The sequence below is a fragment of the Castanea sativa genome, chromosome 5 (genome assembly GCF_040712315.1).
Source record: "Castanea sativa cultivar Marrone di Chiusa Pesio chromosome 5, ASM4071231v1".
In the NCBI taxonomy this organism is placed as follows: domain Eukaryota; kingdom Viridiplantae; phylum Streptophyta; class Magnoliopsida; order Fagales; family Fagaceae; genus Castanea; species Castanea sativa.
In genome coordinates this window covers 49,441,438-49,460,323 of record NC_134017.1, presented here as the reverse complement: position 1 = coordinate 49,460,323, position 18,886 = coordinate 49,441,438, and the positions used below count along the sequence as shown (strand labels likewise).

The window sequence follows — 18,886 nt, the reverse complement described above, 5'->3', positions numbered from 1 at the left end:
GAAACACTGTATATTTCACCTCTGATTTTCCAAAAAAAAATTCCAACCATTAAAAATCGAATTTATCTTAAAAAAAACCTGCTGGATCAATTATCAAAAGAAATCCACTGTTGAATGTGGAAAATTGCGGAGACCAAAACTGCCAAAACCCATACGTGCTCTCTCTAGCCTTTTCAATCATCCAAAATTCAAAAAAAAAAAAAATTAATTTTTTAAATTTTAAAAAACATTACACGTATTTTTATATATATATTTTCATATACTTTTTTATAAAAAAATAACACATATATTTAATTTTTAAATAATATTATACGTATTTTTACATACTTTTTCACCAAAAAATGATACTTATTTTTAATTTTTAAATAATATTATAAATATTTTTATACACTTTTTCATCAAAAACAACATATATTTTTTTCTTCCCAATAACATTATAATTATTTTCATATACGTTTTCAGTGACGCAAATTTTCAAAAAAAAAAAAAAACTGAAAACTGTGTAACAAACGGCCCAAGTCTTTCCTAATTGTTTACATTTGCATTTGTTGTTGTTTTTGTTTTTTCACGGCTCCAACAGACACAGACGAAAATGTCACATATTTTTGTGCAAACTAAAATGAAATGAAAGCAAATTGAGCAAGACAGAAGAATCCTGCTGTTCTTCTTCAATTGCTTTTAACATGGGTCATTTCCTTTCACTCTTCTTTGCTTTTCTGCAAAGTTTCTTCCTCGTCAATGGGAATAATGACGATCTCACTCACCCGCCATTAGTGCCCATCAACCGCGATCTCTACCATTCCAGGTAATTCCCTATCAAACCCACTTTCTATTTTCTCTCCTTTTGCCCAGATTTTCTATTTCTGCTCTTTGATTCCTCGGAATTTATAGGACAATAATGGGTTTTGTTGGAATTGCTGATTTCGATTTGATCGAGTTTATATTTTGTTTGAATCTTGCAACTTTGTAGTAAAGCTTACGTGGTTTTATAGGTAAAAAATTGTTTCTTTTTTAGTTGAATCTTGTGAAAATTCAATCTGGGTCTTGATTATTTTTTATGCTCCGTTTGGTTGTTGAGAAATTGATCCTGGAATTTGAATTTTTTTGAAAAAAAATTTGTTTCATTTTTAGTATATTCAACTGAACTAACTAAACTAGCCCCATAAAAGGAAAGAAAGAAAGGGGAAAAAAAACTATTGGTTTGGAATTTAGAGCCCTCTTATCCAATATTATTTGTTTAATATGCCTAGCTGTGCCCTTTTTTTTTTTCAGCTTAAGCTTTTGGAATATAGCTAATCCAACAAATATCATGGTGATTTTAAATTTTCCTTGTTTGTTCTTTGGAATTCTGCACTGGTTATTTGATGGAGATGATAAATGGTTTGGTCCATCGGCACCCGGATAAACTCACTGTAGGTTGTTGTGATTTATCTGCATTAGTGATAACGCTTGGTTTCAATTTCTGATTATTAATGTCTTTAACAGATGGAAACAATTAAATCTATAAATAAGGGCTACCAGGCAGAGATCTCAGTGGTCACATATAGCGGAGGAAGGAAAGATAATGATGACAGCTCAAAGTTTCGGATCCTTCTTGTAAGTTCTCTACACAAAAAACAGCCTAATTTGCTTTAACGAAATGATGGAGGCGTTCGTTGCTTGAACTGGGGATGAAACAGCCTGCTGATTATCTTGAGGGTATGGAGAACTGAAAAAAAAAGTAATTGAAATTTACTATCTTGGATGGGTAAGTAATAAGATTTAAAGCTGCTCACTCTTAGTGTTGTACGATGGTTACTCACACCGTCAGAGCACACTCCTGTAATTATTTCGCTTGCATGATAGGCTTGTTTTGCTGAATTCGTCCAAGTTCCATTTTCTGTGGTCTTGTCATGTGTTTATTGGTCTGAAATCACATAATTATAGCAAAATTGATTTGTAGGAATTAATTCATGAAATTTGTTTGATAAAAGTCTAAATTTGTGATCATTTGAGAGATCTAAATGTTCTAGTTTCTATTTGATTGAGAGCCGATGTGTCCATTCAAGAAGGACAAGAAAAAAAGAGAAAGTTAGAAACAAAATTAGAAATTAAAATAAGCGTAGAATGGTAGAAATGTCCTTGATGTTCCTCTTATGTCACTTCAAGTAATGGGTATTTAGAACTATTGAACAAGGCGAAGCTAATTGTGTTTCCAATCTAAAGTCAGGTAGCAAAAATGGCATTTCTTAAGTGAAAGGATAAATATTTTCCTTGGTGATTTTTAATATTTTTAAGTTCATGTAGCCGAAAATAGGGAACAATGAATTTGAATTGCCATTATTTTACATCAGCGCAGTTGTACAACACCAATTTGACATGTTATGTTTATTTGATTGTGGATGTTGATTAGTTGATGCACTTAAAGAAATAACTAAATGGTGTCCATTATTTTCATATACTAAATGGTGTCCATTTTCAAACTAAATTATTCTTTTGTACTCATTTAGTAACAGAAAGCAAGATCCTCATTGCTTGAAGAGTTGCAACTGTCCATGATGTAAGGATAGGTTTCTGGAGAACCATCATCATTGAATGCGATGAAAATAATGTTAATTTGTTCAAATCTATTTTTGAATTTCTTCTTATGAGAGTACATGTATCAAACATTTCAGCCAGTTAAATGAAAATTGCATAAGGAATTCTATATACAGTAAAGACTTGAAGACTTTCATTCAAAGCAAAGAAAAATAAAAGAGAGTAATGATTTGAGTAAATGAGTTTGAACTTTTGCTGCTTCAGTTTTGAACATCAAAAAGAGAGTATAATGAATCTTTGAAGTGTTTATTACTTTTAATTCCACAAGATCTTCTAGATTAGTAAAGTTCCTGATTTAGGGGTCATTAGTCAGCCTTTGGTGAGTTTTGATCCCATGAGGAGGTTAGACCGTTGTTTACTTTTCAAAGTTAACATGTGTTGGTTTTGGAACTGCTTTCAGAATGGATTGGATGTTTGTGCATGGTGTCTTTGCTTTTAGCTGCAGGATGAAAGATTTCACAGGATGCTTGACATCGGTAGATGCGTTTTCAGCTCTTGTTTTCTAATTTATTTCCATCATTCAGAATAAGTGCAAAAAATGGCTAATTATATGGGCTTGATTGGATTGATATTACATTCAAATCTGAGGTTTTTCCTATCATTTTATAGATTGGAATCAGAATCAGTTGAGGTTTCAGTTCATAGGCTTCATGATGTTCAATGCTGCAGTTTTAATGAAGATACTAGATTCTAAAATGAGCTGGTTCTAGAATCATGGCAATAACTCCACTTTGCCATTAGGTTTTTGATTCAACAAAATTTATTTATTTTTGATTCTTCTTCTTTCCAATTGATTGTGTCTATTTGAGCCACTGGCAGATATGGTACATTTTAGGCTGCAAATCTTCGACTTGCCTAGTGAAGAGGAAAGATAGGCTAGATACACATACCACTAAGAGTGTGTTTGAATGAGCTTATTTCTTTATCAGTTTATTTTGTTTATTGAGCGAAAGTGTAGATGTACCTGGAAAAAGATGGTGCTTTAAAAAGCTATACATTTTCTTTTAGGATGCAAATAAGCTCTCATCCATACGAATGCAAGCAACACACTACTTAATTGCCTTGTCACTATGAGATATATACCTTCAACTAGCTTCCCTAACACTCCATTTGAGTGTGTGGGACAAGCTATTGATATATGAAGGATCTTCCCAATCATACTATTCTAAGTTATTGGCATAAATGCCGTGCACGCCTATTTCCTTCTACCCTTGGTCCCCTTAGGAATGACCAGCTATATGAATGCTGAGAAAGAAATAGAGGGAAGCCTCCAATAGGCAATAGAGGAGTCACAGCTCTCCTATATTTGATTATATCCTAAAATAATTGCTATGATCTGTGACCTAAACAATATTTAATGGCACAACTGTGATACAAAAACCAAAGTTAATGTTGTTACTGCCACCACTATCACCCACACACAATATATCCACTTATCTTTTTAGGTCCTCCTCATCCTCATCAAATCTCTCCCCCTCTCCATAAACACGCCATATGCACATATACACATTTATGTGTATGTATCAAATTTTCTATGTGCTTATGTATTTGCTTCTTCACTGCTGGGAATGTAATATTACAGGGTGCTTACTTTTATTTAATAGTTAGATTCCTAGCTAATTCAATTTATTTGATGGTGATAACAATTATTTTATATGATCTCAGGGGATCTTAAGAAAATTCAGAAGCCGAAACCTTGGAAGCATACTGAACCAATTACAAGGACACAACTAATGCAGATGCATGATGAATTTTGGGATACCGCTCCACACTAAGGTGGCCAGAAAGGTACTCTTTCGATGGGACTTGTGTATGCACTCAAAGAATGCATGCAGTATGCACACATATTGTTTATTTTTTAACTTTATAGTTTTGTCAAATTCTGCTTGGCCCATATTTCAAAATTATTTGGGTATCTAGTAACAACCCCACTCCAGACCGTCTGAAAACAGGAGTAACTAAAAATTAAGGGCATGAGATAGTATACCTTTTGCATAGTTAGGACAAAAAAAATTTGACTTTTTCTTTTCTTGTTTGCTTTTGTATCTGTATGATTTAGGTGAAAGTTCCATTTGATGGCCCATGACTTTTTATGCTTCAGGCATTTGTAGCCCAAGGCAATAAATATAGCTAGAGTATTGTTGAAGATTCTATGGCAAGCATCTATGGTAGAGATTGCTATGAAACTCTAGCAGTTATTTTGTTTCTGCTATTCTAGCAGAGGATGCACAAGAAAAACCTTTACTTCAAGAGATATGTAATGAGTGATTTCAAAGAGCACATATGAGCCCAACTTATTTTTTTACATATGATTGTTTTGTGGTTCAGCCTATTATGTTTTTAAGAATGAAGATTTCGATTAGGTTTGTTGATCTATATAGAATTTGTGCTATATGGTTGTTGACACAAATGGGAGACATATGGACTGTTAATGATTATTCAAAACAAATGATTCTCTTAGAGAGAATTTATGTTCAACATTGTGCCTATTTGCACCATGATGATATTTCTAGTTTCTGACATTGGCATATGGATGCGCTGGGATGGATGCCGACAGTTGTACAATAGTTTTTCATATGTGGTTAACTTGCAAAAGCCTGAATAATGATATGACAAATTTTAGGCTTATTCTGATTCTCAAGTCCCCTTGTTGGGGCCCATCTTGTCTCTTTTTGTTAAGAAATTTAATTTGTGAAAGCATGCTTAAAGAGTTGCTTTTATTCATATCTGTGATAGTTACTGTGCCTGTGTCTCTTCATTCTGGAAGCAAATATTTAACTAAGCTCAGTCCTGCTCATTAAACTGAAAGAGTTCACTATTCTGGCTATCAGCTGATACGAACCATTAGTTTTTACTTTAAGTTCTGCAAGGACACTTGCTTCTTTAAGTTGAAATGTTTGTTACCACATCAGCCAGTAAACCTGTTGGTGAATTTCTTCCAGCATATTGAGCATGTTCCCCTTCCTACTGGACCAGAATTGTCCAAAATTCTGTTATGAAGTGTTTGGTAAAAGATGTACTGCAAGAACTTGATATAATATGTTTGATATTACTGATTATGACCAGAATTAGTTTCATTATAACTCTTATAGTTTTGAGAATGGCATTCACAGAAAGTATGAACCTCCGCATGAAGTTTTGTATTGACATTCATGGATACTGTTTTAAACAAACTTATCATTCATTGCTGTGAGAATTTCCTTTTTCATATTTTTGGACCTCTCTTATATGTGATATTATATTGTATTTTGATTACTTTGGTGGCACTATGGCACTTATAGTTGAGGGGGGGGGGGGGGGGAAGGCAGGTTTAAAATATGAGATTGTAAATCAAAAGTTTGCTTCTCACAGTTATGGGCACTGGGAATAAACATGATTTAACTGGGACAAAGTACTCTTGGTTCACCAAAACAAGTCTGGATCCTATCAACTGCATGCCTTCTTGATATGGTCTTCTAGAAAACGGTTTCTTTTCATATCTGCATATTTTATGGTTATTTAATTAGCTTTAGATGTCTTAGTTCACTAAGCCAAGTGCACACACAACTTACCCAATCAAGGCTTGTGTCTTATCCCCACATCCAAAGATTGTCTCAATCGGTAGGAGCACACTAGAGAATAAATTGGTTCTGGCCTTTTAGAAGGTAGTCATTTGCATTTGGTTTCTAGTTCACACATACATGCACATATTATAATTTAGTAAACTGTGATGAAACATGTTCAGTATAATCAGCACTTTGGAGGAAGTTGTGGTAATTGCTAATCAAGTCCATCCTATTAAGTATCATAGTTCTGGTTTAAAGATGAGTTTTGTTTGCTTTACCATTTCCTCATGCCATCTACTTGTCTCATCTGTCTGTCTACCTGTTTTTAATGGTACAGTTTGAGATCAAAACTATATTACTTCTTTTTTTAATCCAAAACATGTCATTTTTGCTGATGAAATTGCCATATTTTATCAGTTGTTATTGCTATATATTATTGATTCACTGTTTATGAAGTAAAATGAAATTCTTGTTAAAAAATGTTGTGATATCATGAATGTCTAAAGTTCATATCAAACATATGTTTATTTCTTGACCCCATCTTTTTTATAAGAATAAGCTTCAATGTCGTACTATGATTGCTAAAACTAAGTTGCTTAAGTTGCATGAAGGTTCTCAAACTATTATATTTTAGTCTGGTTGTTTTGCTCCCTTCTACCGTTCTATGTTGTTTATAGTCATCAACATGATGGTAATGTATATTCTGCTGTAAATGTGTATGTATATTTTGCTGTAAACATGTTATGTTGTTACATTTGATGTGCAATCTACATGTACTGTTTGTTTAGCGTTAAGAGAAGTTGAGGAACTAATCTTTTAGTGTTAAGCAAAAGAAAGATGATATCTGAAATATGAATGTTGTTTTTCTTTCCAGAGATATGGGATGCACTTTGAGCAGCTGCTGAAGCTGACTTAACCCTTGCACAAACAATCGTGGAATGTGCAGGTGTGATCATTCAGAGTGCTGACTTGACAATGATGAGAGAGGTCCTTCATTTCCTTCCTGCCTCCCCCTTTCTTCCCTTTCATTTATCTTTCTTCTTTTCTTTCCCTTAAATTATTCAAAAATTTCTTTCATCCAGCTTACAACATTTCCATTACAGGTGCAAGATATGAACTACCCAAGTATGTTTTGAGTGAGCCAAACAATTTGATATGGGATTTGACAATAGGGTAAAGAATACAGTGTTCATTGAGACTGTAAATTTTGTATATTGATCTCATGGCCCCTAGTTCATATGCTTCATGATGTTCAAGGCTGCAGTTTTGATGAAGATACTAGAAGCTACACCAAAGTCATCGGTTTAAGTTAAATCTAGTTTTAAGTTACTGTTTGTTTTGGGACTGCAGTTCTTATTTGCATTGTTGATGGTGGACAACTTGTTGAAAAGAGGAGGCAATTTAAGCTCCGTTTGGGTCAAGCTGTTTGCGTCTGCGTTTAGAGTAAGTTGCATTTAAAAAAAAAAAAAAAAAAAAAGTCCAGCACCTCTTGCACTGTCCATGTCCCTGAACAGTGCAAACAGGAAAATGCACAATAATTTCATTAATGAACAGTAACCGAATTTTTTTTAAAAAAAAAAAAATTGATTTCAGTTTTCAGCAAAATAAGTCGTATCCAAATGCACACTTAATATCATCTGATCTGATGTCATTTGTAAAGCGAGGGGACAGTAAATTAATTGTTTTATATTGTCACAGTATCAATGACTCTTTGTCTGTCCTCATTTTTCTATATTGGCTAATTGGGTAATGCCTGCAATAGCGCTTAAGATTTTGGTAGCTTGGAGATTAGGATTTAGTAGTAAGACTATGGCAGTCAAATGGCACGGTGAGTAGTTATGACCTAGTGTTAAATGTTTTCGTGGGTATGGCCTTTTTTTGAAATTCGAATTGTTCAAAGAATCGAAAAAAAGATATGTAAGGTTTTTGAGGAACTGAGATAGAACCGTAATTCTGTTATAATTAATTAATATAAATAAATAAAATAAATATATAAAAATTAACAATCTTGACTAAAAATTAAAATCTTTTAAAGGAAATTCAAGTATACACAGGCTACTTTTAGCAAAAAAAAAAAAAGAGTAAAAGAGGTTAAAAATAAAATGATATATATCACAATTTATTATAGATTTTAAATAGACATTTTCTTATTATTTATAATAGAAAAATATTAACTAATGCCCTTAGAGTAATTGTTAATAAACTATTTTAAAAAAGTTTTTATGAAAAAAAAAATTTTAATGTTTTGACAATATTTTTTATTTTTCATAAAAATAGTGTCAAAATTTTCTTAAAATAAATTGTTAAATACTCATTAACATGACCATTTAATAATATTTCAATAAATTTGTATTATAGTCAACCCAACCAAATATTTTTTATTATTGTCAATAAATTTGTACAATAGTCAACCTAACAAACTCTTTGAAAGTGAACCCATTATTTATGGCATTAAAATATTTTAACTCTTTATTAGCCATTTAACACTTCTATATTAGGGATTCAGGTTTTAGAGGGAAAAAATAAATCAATCCATTCATTCCATTTGAGGGCTTATCTTACAAGGTTCAGACACACACACACACTGTTTTTTTATTTTAAGGTTTTACTATAAAACCCCTTTAAACCCAATATTCAAAAACTTAAGAGTCGCTCAGTCGCGCCTTTCTTCGCAAACGCGAAAGCGAACCCCAAACACCGATCACCAACACCGAGAGCGAGAGCCTCAAACCCTAAACTCAGTTCCACTTGAATTTTTCAATGATGCGAACCGTTCTTGCGTTATTGGCTTTCATCATGTTTTTCTGCAGTCGCGAGATCACGCTCGTGCAAGAGATGGTCTTCAACCTGCGAGCTAGTTTGCATGAGTGGATCATGGATATGGCCTTTCCATCACTTTTGCTGGTTTCCTTTGTGACTGGGATCTACTTCCTCGTTCTCATTCCATTTCCCCGTGGTTGGATGCGCTGGATGGCCATTCTGGTTTTGTGCCTGATTTGTCAGTATGGAGCACAGATTCAAAATCAGGCTCTGTTCCGCCCACGCCCACGTCCACGGTATCTTGTTGTTTTTGTTACTTTTTGATGTTGTTGTTTGTCATTCCATTTGGTTGGTTGGTTGTTGTGCGTGTGTTTATGGATTAGATCAAGGAACTTAATTAGGATGTGGCTACTGTTACATTACATTAGTCTGCTATTGTTTGTTTTTGTTTTTGTGCATTGGATATTGTTTTTGTTTTAATGGATTTGAGAATTGAGTGCATGATGTAAAATGGATTATATGCCAGTGATGTATGTAGTTTTAATTGAAATCTTGTTTCCTACGCTATATAGGGCTAGGCCTAGGCACGAGCGTGGAGATGCTGGAGGCCAGACTCGGCTAGCTAAGATCATTTTATACAAAGGTTAGAATCTATGCTACAGCAGTATAATTGGAATAACCTAATTCTATGATTATCTTATTTGCTTGTCTTCAGATGATCGTTGAAATGAAATCTTCATCAACAGGGCTTTAGCTGGTGAAGATACTTAGGGAAATGGATTGCAGCTGTTTTTGTGGAGCATCGATCTGCATAGGCCACATTAGGTGTTTTGACCATCTATCTGTCTGGTATAGTAGTACAGGCTGTACAGCATTCCGTTTCACTTTCACTTTCTATTGAGTATATAACTGCATAGGCCATGATATATTTGCATTAAAAAAATTGTTCTTGTGCATTTGAAAATTTCTATCTAGACCTAGTGCATTCTAAATGCTTTGATACCACTTAAAAATCTGTTTTAGACCCCAAACACTGGCTTGATTGAACATTTTATGATTAATTGATACAGTAGCCTATTGGCAGTCCAAATCTTACTCAAAGCCACACAACTTGAAAAGAAAGCTGCCCTTGGTAGGACCCTGATTTTCCATATGCTTCTTTTAAGGAAAATCTAAGCCATCCCTCCTCAAAATTCTATAATAGCTCTTCACTTGGAAACCTTGGTTTTGCAAAGGAATCCACACCAACTTATCTAACTGCCCATGCCTAATATTTGCTTGGGAAAGATCCTCCAAAATTTATGACATAGGTTCGATTTCATAATCCTAAACTACATGAATGAATACTGACATCCAAGAGAGCTGTCCAAACCTGATTTCTGCATAATCCACCTCTGTGGGGATTTTTTTTTCCCTTTGGGCTGTTTTTACTTTTTACTAACAATTTCGTTATGTGGCTGAAAAGAAAACATTTTAGTTAAGTAAAAAACAGCCCAAAATTCCCCTATGTAACTATCTCTTGCTATTAAACACAATTAGGGATACCTTTCCTTGAGCGGAGCCTCCCCCTACCATAAATCATGCCAAAACCAAACATAGTGCCACCACCAATGTCATATGTAAAGAATGTGAAGTTGTCCCAACCGCCTATATTCATATGTAGGAAACATTTCTAAAGAAGTCCCTTCAGGAGCCAATAGTTTTTGACCATCATGCTGGGAAGAAACTTCTTCTTCTTCAAGATTATGGCTTTGAGTTGCTTTGGGTTGGTGCGATTCACAGAGGAGCTGGTACCCCAACAAGAAGGTACCAGCTAACTCTTCCATTCTCTATCTTTTTTGTTTTTGGTGGGGTCTATAATACTTCCATTCTAACTGGTGAGGAATATGAAAATCTTGAATCTTAGGAAGTTGGTCCAACAGGGTGTCACTATAACTGGTTGACCTAGTTGTGTTAAACTTGTTATTTTCATTTTAAGAAACCCAAATTATCTTCTTGGTGACCAAACTGATAAATGGGGTATTTTGCATTGATTTATATGATTATAAGAGTACTTCACTTGTGTATGATTCTCTAGTAGTCTGATTAGAGTATATGAGTTCCATTCTCTGTGGTTTTGTCAAGTGTTCATTGGTCTGAAATCACATAATTATAGCAAAATTGATTTTTTCCCTTATGGGAGTAATCCACTTTGAGAACCCAACTGTAGTGTCCATGTTTCAGTTTCTATTTGATTAAGAGCCGATGTGTCCCTTCAAGAAGGACAAGAAAAAAGAGAAAGTTAGAAGCAAAATGGAAATTAAAATAAGTGTAGAATGGTAGAAACGTCCTTGATGTTCCTCATATGTCACTTCAAGTCATGGGTATTTACTATTTAGAACAATTGGACCAGGCTAAGCTGTGTTTCCAATCTAAAGTCAGGCAGCAAAAATGGCATTACTTAAGTGAGAAGATAAACATTTTCCTGGGTGTTTTTTAATATATTTAAGCTGTGTGTGGATAAGCTGCGTTTGCGTTTTGCTGAGAATTTTCTGTTTTTTTTTTTTTTTTTTTTTTTTTTTTTTCAACGTGCATGAACAGTACCTGTACTGTTCATGCACGGTATTTTACTGTGGAGACCAACTTTACTGTTCACGTACTGTTTATGGGACCCACAAGCATTTTATTCAAAAAAAATATTAAAAATGGGTCCCACAATACTATTCACACATTTAAAAATTATTTTACTACAGTGTTTTCAGTTTTCAGTTTTCAGCAATAAGTTCTATCCAAATGGACCCTTAAGTTCATGTAAGCCAAAATAAGGAGGAATGAATTTGAATTGCCAATATTTTACATAAGCACAGTTGTACAACACTGATTTGACATGTTTTGTTTATTTGATTGTGGATGTTGATTAATTGATGCACTCAAAAAAAATTACTAGTACGATGGGTGTGACGTACTGGAGTTCTGATGGTAATTCTTGCCAATTTCAAATGGTTGGGGTAACACGACAACAGCATCAATTGTGATTGTCACTTCGAAAATAACAGCACTGTTATGTCCTCGTATGATGGACAAAAGTCTAAATTTTTTCATCTAAGCTCTACTCTCTAGTCATCTGTATATTGTTGTTGTTAATATTTTTATCATTGTATATGTAGCCCAGTAAGCCTTATTTTCAAAAGCAATCTGTTTACATCTCTTATCATTGAGTTACATTTAATGATTGTTGTTGCCTAGACTCAATATTTTATTTTCCATGTGTTATAGTCTTCCTGGCATGCTTCCACCTCAACTTGTCAAATTTCCTCACCTCCAAGAAATGTTAGTTCGTTTTAAAATGCTTCAATTGCATGTTTGATGGTAATATTTTACGGCACTAATTTCCTGCACAATTCACAAGTTTTGTATAAAGACATTTTTTTTCAGTACTTATCAATTTGAACTTGCCTTCTTCTTAGGTGCTCTAAGCTTATACTAGGACTAGATGGAGGTTAGATAATTCTTATCCATGTGCAGTTTCCCACCCTGGATTTTAAAAAGTACTTTTTGCAATTTAAATAAGGTAAAATAAGTTAATTTTTTTTTATACAAGATAGAATTTCTACTTTAGTCTAATTTAAGTGTATATGTGTGTGAAGCCCCCTCCTGGAGACTTGAACCCCAATCCTTACTCCCCACACCCCATAAGCACTTGTACTTGTAGAGTAACCACCCCAGTAAGTATTGTTATTTGCTTCATTCAATATACCTTACATCTATTAATACGAAAAGCTTTGGTATCAAATGATACTATGTTAGTGGATAGTTATTTTTACGCATATATCTTATTTATTAGGTTTTAATACGAATGATGTGGTATCATTCTATACAAAATACTATTTCCTATTAATATGTTTGCCTTCCAAAAAATAGAAGCAAGTTAACTAGACATTTATTATAATGAAAATAGAAAAATTAATAGTTGCAAGAAATTTGGCATATAAATAAGCCATTGAGTATTCACAACTTGTTTATATCCCAAAGGTCTCTGTTTTTTCTATATTCTTCTGGTAGTTGATCAATTTAATTTTTTAATGAATAAAGCAAATAGTGATTTTTTTAATATTTTTTTATATACCAAATGAATAAACTACACGTGTACTCAAGTGCAAGAAATGGGAAAGAGTTGGGTGCTGAAAGAGTAATTCTATGGGTAAAAAAAGAGAGAGTAAAAGAATATTTAATAATATGGGGGAGAGTAGTTTAATGTTGATAGAAGTTAAAAAAAAAAAAAAGAAGAAGAAGAAGAAGAAGAAGAAGAAGAAGAAGAAGAAGATTAGAAAAAGTAGACTTTTAGATCAGATTAGCTAAATGATCTATAGAGGCTGGTGTGAATGCCCTTTCAATCTGTGAGTACAAGTTATTGGTGTTTTATAATAACTTCTATAAGTTGTATATTTATTTATTTTTATTTTTTTTCCTGAATAACTTCTATAATTTGATGTAATGGTGTACCTCACAAGAAATTCTGAATATTTACCAAATTCCCTCTTTACTACGTAACAAAGAATCCAATTATTATCAAAATGATATGTGCTGACTTGTATTTAATTAGCAATTAAAAGTGAATTATTATGCAAATAGAGACGGAACTATTAACAATTAAACAAATTATATGAATTTTTTTAAAAATAAAAATAAAAATAAAAATACATGCTTCAAAAAATAATCGAAGGAGCACAAGCTTAGTTTAGGAGAAGGTATTTGGTATCTAATCATACTATGTCAGTGGTATCAAAATTCAATAAGTGTGAGATATATCAGCAAAAATTAACTAATCCACTAATAAATGAAAGACGTGTATTAGTGGATAATTATTTTTGCATACATGTCTCTCGTTTATTAGATTTTGATACGAATGATGTGGTATCATTTGATATAAAATACTTTTTTCTTAGTTCAGAAATATGTACTTTGAAAAGATTATTCTTTGCCCTCATGAAAAGAAATTGCCTTTTAACTACTAAATTTCCTTAAATTGCGAAATTTAGGATCAAACATGATCCAAAAAATAATAATAAAGGGAGAAGGCTATAAAAAAAAAAATTATAAATTTTTTTTTTTTTTAATGACGTCTAGAGTTTTATTATCAGATTAAGATATTAATTAGTTTTTGTGTAAGCGGAAATATAACTTCCCTCCTTTAAAAAAAAAAAAAAAAACATGTATATATTATTAAACTATTAAAGGATATTGACTTGGGCTGTTCTCACCAAGAAAAAGCCCTAGCAAGAGGGCAAGACTTTATATACCAAAAATTGTCTAAACTCCTTGCTTTGGTGATAACTAATTATAATTCCATAGCTTCATCAATATTTCAATAAATCCCAAGCAACAAGCAAGCTAAGTTAATTAGTAGGACCAGATTTCTACCCTAAGTCAAACCTCTGCAACCTAAACCTTAGATGACCAAAACAGTAAGGAAAGATAAATAAAATCAAAATTTTGAGGTGAAAGCCTAGTGGTACGAGGATTATATGGAACTTTTCTCTTTATACATAAATCCGGCTAAAATTACAAACTCTAAGTTAACCCTCTTGAAATTCTAATCAATATCATAATATAATTAAGGACTTAGGCTTAAATAAAAATACACCATAAATTGGAAAATTCTGAAAATTCAAAAAAAAAAAACCCAAAACTTGAAATTCAAAAGACAAAAATACACTACAAAATCCTCTATCTTTTAATAAGCTTTGATTTTGCTTCAGCTTCAATCTTTTGTATGGAACTGAAGCCTATATTCCTTCATCAGTCGAACTGTTCACAGCAGCTCCTGAAAGAATTAAATTTTATTTATTAGAATTAAAAAAACTTTAAAAGTGATTCCAAACATAAATAATAAAATTAACATATAGTTAAAGAAATCCATACCAGGTCAAAGTAATTAGTTGGCATAAGCTCTTTTCCCGATCTACATGGAAATAATAATAATAATAATAATAATAATAATAATAATAATAATAATAATAATAATAATAATGAATATTTTCAGCAACGAAAAAGAAATTAACATATAGCATAGCATCTTTTTGAAATTCATCTAAAAAGCAAAGAATTAAGCCCTTTTTTGTGTGTGGGATTTCATAACATGTACAAAAAAATTCAATAAAAGAAAATAAAACATTGAAAAGAAAATCACCTAAAAATCGCAAGTTGATCGACTGCGGTGGCCATAGTTCGAGATCGCAAGAGCTGTACAAATAGGGGCCTTTTGGAAAGAAATTTCAAGAATGTTAATAATATTTTTGAAGCAACTCAGACATAAAATAACTTTTTTTTTTTAAACAGGGAAAAGAAAGAAAATCACTACTCACCCAGTGATATTCGAAAACACGACGAACAACAAGAAAGATGCAGCGAATCTAAAATACGCTTTATTACATAAATTCATATATTTGGTGTTTTCTTCTGAAGAGTTGGACTTGGACATAGAATTTCTGGCATTAACGGCGATAATCAGGTACTGAACTGCTACCGAACCCAACGCAACTTTGAGTAGCAACTTTAAAGAAGTCTCTAACATCCATGTGTCCATGTCAAGCAAAAGACCACACAATTTTAGAAAACACAAAAGGACCACCACGGATACAGCATACCGCACTGATTTTGGACGAGGGCAGTCTACGTCTTCTTTGAAGAGATTCTTCATGATCATGAAGCTAAGCAACACACACAGAGCAGGGTGACAGGGTTAACAACTTATCGTAAATATATACTATAGTACTAGGGTTGAAAATTAAAGTCGGTTTCAAGTTTGAGCATAGTGCAAGGAGTAGGATTCGGCTAGGTTTGTTAGTATTTGGACGTGTAGGCGTGGGTTGTACTCTTCGGGCATGAATTTTTATTTTTATTTCTTCAATCACCCACACCACACCACTTTGAAAATTAAAGTTTAAAGTTTCAACACCACTAAATATTCAAGAGTACAAGTCAATTACAAAAAAGGACCCACAGCTTGTCTGACTTTGGATGGTAGCTATGTAAAAGCATGGTCTCCAATAGTATATTTCTTATTCAAATTTTAATATCCTTTGTGATTAAAACATGTCAACAGCCCCTATTTTTGGAGTCCGAAATCTTCAAATGTGGTATTTATGTTATCACTTAAATAATATTCAATTAGCATTTTGTATAATAGTTTTTTTTTAATTCATTCTTTTTACTTTTAATATGATTTTTTTTAATAGAAAATACTGAAGTTATAACAAATTTTACTACAAACTAGTGTTGTAAAGAATGTGATCAATGATATGAGGGTTACAAAAAAACTAAAAATATTATAAAATTTACAACATGAGAATTACAAAGATATATCATCAATTACAAATATTCATTCAAAAATGCATTCAATAGTTTGTTGAAATTCACTTATCATATTCATTGTCACATCAAATTATAAAAATTATGGAGACCATCATGCACCCTTGTAGTGATTACTCCATAAGGATAAGTTCTTGCGGTGCGTGGGAGGTAATGACTGGGATTTAAATCTCTAGAAGAGAGTTTCGCACACATATACACTTATATTAGATTAGAGTAGAATTTTTATCTTGTATAAAAATAATTAAATAAATAAAAGTTATGTAGTAAAATTTATAGTATTTCTAACATTTTTCTATTTGAATTACTTGTGATTAGTAACACGCCTATTTGTATAACCTATTTATTTAAAATTTTCTTATCTCTATTTCTAGCATTACTTAATTTTTTGAGCTTCTTAATAGTGGAAAAAGATATAAACTAAAATGTTTTAATATCTCAAAAAAAAAAATTATATATATATATAATAAATAATAAATAAAAAATTTGCCCCCAAATTTGGGGCCTTATCTAGTAAGGGGGCCCTAGGCAATGGCCAAATTGGCCTAAGCCTAGGGCTGGCCCTGTTCAGGATTACGCCAATTAGAAAATATCTAATTAGGCCACAATTAAATTCCATAAAATCCTCAATATTGAAGACCAAATTCAAGTTTCAAATTCAAAACGAAACTAACTCCAAAAAAAAAAAAAAAAAAAAACTGGCATCTCAAAGAGAAGCTTTTTTTTTAAAAGGAAAATCTCAAAGAGAAGCTGAAACAAAGAATTTTGTAATAATTTTAGTGCTTCTTTCATACTAATTTAATCGAATTGGTGTTGTGTAACGTTCTATTTAAACTAATGCAATCGAATTGGTACCATACCAAAGGAAAGTATAATTTGTAATGCTCTCATTTGAACATAGGTAATCATTAATGTCACATTCCTATTTCTCCTAATTATTTAAAGCCACAAAAAAAAAAATTTAATGAAAGTTGGCAAATCAAGAGATATATAGAGATAGACCATAATCAAGATTAAAAAGATTAGGCATCCTCTCAGCAAAAAAAAAAAAAAAAAAAAAAAGGGAGAGAGAGAGAGAGAGAGAGTAGGACATCCAAGATGAGAAGCATCAAGCATGTTGTAGAGAAAGAAGTTTCTGGAGAGAATTTCTGAAATTGATTCACATTCATTGAAAACAAGTAAGTGTTAATTTACAAGCAATGATTACAATAACAATATATATATATATATACACACACACACACAGAGATGCAAAAGAGGCGCCAAAACTAACAACTCTAACTAACTTTTCTAATAGCTATCCTAACAGTATAACCACCACCACTTATAACTACACCAATGAATACATGACAGCTGGAACTTTAACCATCTAAGTCACATGCCCTTTTTCCTTCGCACGTGCTGAGGCATCTCAGCACTAACTTGTGATGTGTCGTTTTTCTTCTTCTGTTTTGATCTTGATTGTCGTTTAGGCTCTGTTTCCTTTTGCCGTTTACTGCTTGCATCAGTCTCAACACATATACGTTATTAGTTCCTTTCGATCAAGATTGACTATGGAACATTTCCACTAAGCCAGTTGCCACTTAAGAAAGAAGCTAATGAAAGCCACATCATACAACTAGTATGCTAATTCAGACATGATTTCATTGCAAAAATATAAAAGCTTAAAATTAGAATCTCTTGTCATCAAGGTGTACTGATATATCCCAATGACACCAAATACCACGACTACAATTATAGGGCTACAAAGATTTGCTCCTCTTGCGCTGTTGTTGTTACTCTTTAAACTAGAAAGAGGCCCATGGCAATCGAATCTTCTAGGTATAATACAAATGGCTAAAACTTGGGTGTTGTTTCTTAGGTACAATTTATTAAAGGTGAAAATATTATTTTGGTCTATATATTTTGGTAATAATCAATTTGGTTTGTATTCCTAACTCATTAACTAAAAACGTATACCTAACAAACACATATTTACATTGATTTTAATTGTCCTTAAGAATAAATAATATTGTTAGTGGTTTATAGTCAATTAATGCAACTATGTGTTTAAATCGGTTAGAGAATTTAATGTATTGTACATAAGGAGTTGCACTTTAAATTTATGGTATTGGACAAAAGGTATTTTTGGGAAATAAAAAGTATCATATGCTCTTAAAATTTTAATATTTGCCAATAGTTTTCTCAAAATAATATTTTAATATTTAATATTCTCAAAAGAAAAAACAGTAGGTTAATCCCACATTGAAAAATGAGTGTGAGTTAAAGAGGTTTAAAGTTTGTGTTGTGTATTCAAGAGTTAGACCATTTTAGATATATATCACTATAAATTTCTTTTAGACCTTCTCCCATCTTTTGTGTGTGTGTGTGTTAAAAATGTTTAGTATTCTAAAAAAAAAAAATAGATGACCCTTTCTAAAAAATTTAATAGAGATTATTCAAATCTCTCTCCCTGTTGTAAACTATCAAATTAATTAATTAATTTAAAAAAAAAAAAAAACCTATGTTATTTGATATGTGGGCCATTGCCCATAGGCTCGTGCGGATCTATTTCTATTTATTTACTAATTATATAAAAAGAGCAAGGATTTAAGGATCAATATTTTGGTTTGGTCTAGTGACTGGGCCAAAACACTGGGTGTTATCTCACTGGG

At 32.3% G+C, this 18,886-nt stretch overlaps 1 long non-coding RNA gene across 2 annotated transcripts; it reads left to right on the top strand.

Moving 5' to 3' along the window:
* Nucleotides 1-535: 535 nt before the first annotated feature.
* On the top strand, nt 536-9,906 carry LOC142633976 (uncharacterized). 2 transcript variants are annotated; one of them, XR_012844011.1, is made up of 8 exons: nt 574-805; nt 1,273-1,412; nt 1,486-1,747; nt 4,243-4,365; nt 6,997-7,109; nt 7,226-7,565; nt 9,455-9,525; nt 9,598-9,906. It is a non-coding gene; the product is annotated as an uncharacterized LOC142633976 (long non-coding RNA). The 2 variants fall into 2 exon arrangements; XR_012844010.1 differs by lacking the exon at nt 1,273-1,412 and having other exon boundaries at nt 536-805; nt 9,598-9,904.
* Nucleotides 9,907-18,886: the final 8,980 nt, after the last annotated feature.